Source organism: Symphalangus syndactylus, chromosome 19, assembly GCF_028878055.3.
Source record: "Symphalangus syndactylus isolate Jambi chromosome 19, NHGRI_mSymSyn1-v2.1_pri, whole genome shotgun sequence".
Lineage (NCBI taxonomy): Eukaryota > Metazoa > Chordata > Mammalia > Primates > Hylobatidae > Symphalangus > Symphalangus syndactylus.
Window position 1 is genome coordinate 23,285,658 of NC_072434.2, and position 1,388 is coordinate 23,287,045.

Consider the following 1,388-nt stretch of genomic DNA (forward strand, 5'->3'; position numbering starts at 1 on the left):
TGTTTATTTCTTAGAAAAAATAACTCATCTTTCCTACCTATTATTTTTCTTTTATTTATTTGAGTCATTCTTGAATAATGAGTATCTCTTTCCTACATTCAGTAATATGGGTGTAAATAATAATAATTTATTATATCAGTAACTGGATCAGTCATCTAATCTTCAACTCATGCTTAGCTCTCCATATTCTATGGTATTTCCATAATAACTTCAGATATTTTAGTCAAACTCACATTTCCATCAGTTGTAAAAATTAAGATGTTATATCAATTGTAAAAATTAAGGTGTGAAAAATTTCAGACTAAATAACACTGGGCCACTATAGTCATGCCGTTGTGAGAGGTGCTTGATCAGTTACTTCCTCAATTTCAACTCGGCCTCCTTTGGGCAAAGCAGCAACCAGGTAAGCAACACTTACAGGAAAACTACTCTTGAAATACTATTTGTAGATTTCATTGACAGTAGGGAAGTCATTTATGTCAGCCAACAAAACAGTTGTTTTTACTGCATTAGTGAAGTCACAGCCTTCAGCTCTCAGAATTTTGCTCGTGTTCTTGCTTAGCTTCTTTTGCTAAACAAGCCCTCTTGGCACAAGCTGTCCACTTGAAGGGTCCATGCTTATCTGTCCTGAAATGTAAGTCTGTCCTGACTAACACAGCTTGACTGTAGGGCCCAATGGCCTCTGGGGCTTTCGTGGTGCTGATCGCCTTTCTGATTAAGGATGACCTGGCTAGCCCTTCTCTCTTGTGGCCCCTCCAGGAGAACTCCCTGTACCATTCCTGCTTGCTTCTCACCTGACTGACCTATTCACTGTTCTGAAAAGGTTGTAGTGGTTCTGCTTGCAAGATGTGCAGAAACATGAGAGACCCTCCAACAGTGGACAGAGAGGAGATAGTCATATTTATACTGAAATATTTATGTGAACTATGAAGTGTATTGAACTCAGGCAAATCTCAGTTTTGACCTGTGATTTATATCAGCGGTGCTGGTTCCCAGTATCAGTTTCTGCAGTCTTGTGAAAGAGCATAAACTCCATATTACCTGGTGGACTGACCCAGTGCCATGTGAGCAATGTGGATCATGAGCAATGTGTGGATCAGGATTCACTTTTCCACTCTGTCTCACTGTCTGTGTCATTGGACTGATTGCATAGATTCTCTAAATCTGTTTCTTATAAACTGGGAATAATAAAACCTGCCTGATGGAGTTATTGGAAGATTAAATAAATAACATTTGTAAAATACTTAGCATAAAGTCTAGATACAATAAGCATTCAATAAAGGGTAGATAGTTTTGTTTACTATCATAGGTGTCATAAACTCTGCTTTTAAATTTAATCCTTATAACAACACTGTAATATGATCTTCATCTTATAAATTAGGAAATGG

At 37.5% G+C, this 1,388-nt stretch overlaps 1 pseudogene; it reads right to left on the reverse strand.

Annotated features, from left to right (window-relative positions):
• Nucleotides 1-325: 325 nt before the first annotated feature.
• LOC129458229 (2-iminobutanoate/2-iminopropanoate deaminase-like) lies at nucleotides 326-1,137 on the reverse strand (annotated as a pseudogene).
• Between the last annotated feature and the right edge of the window lie 251 nt (nucleotides 1,138-1,388).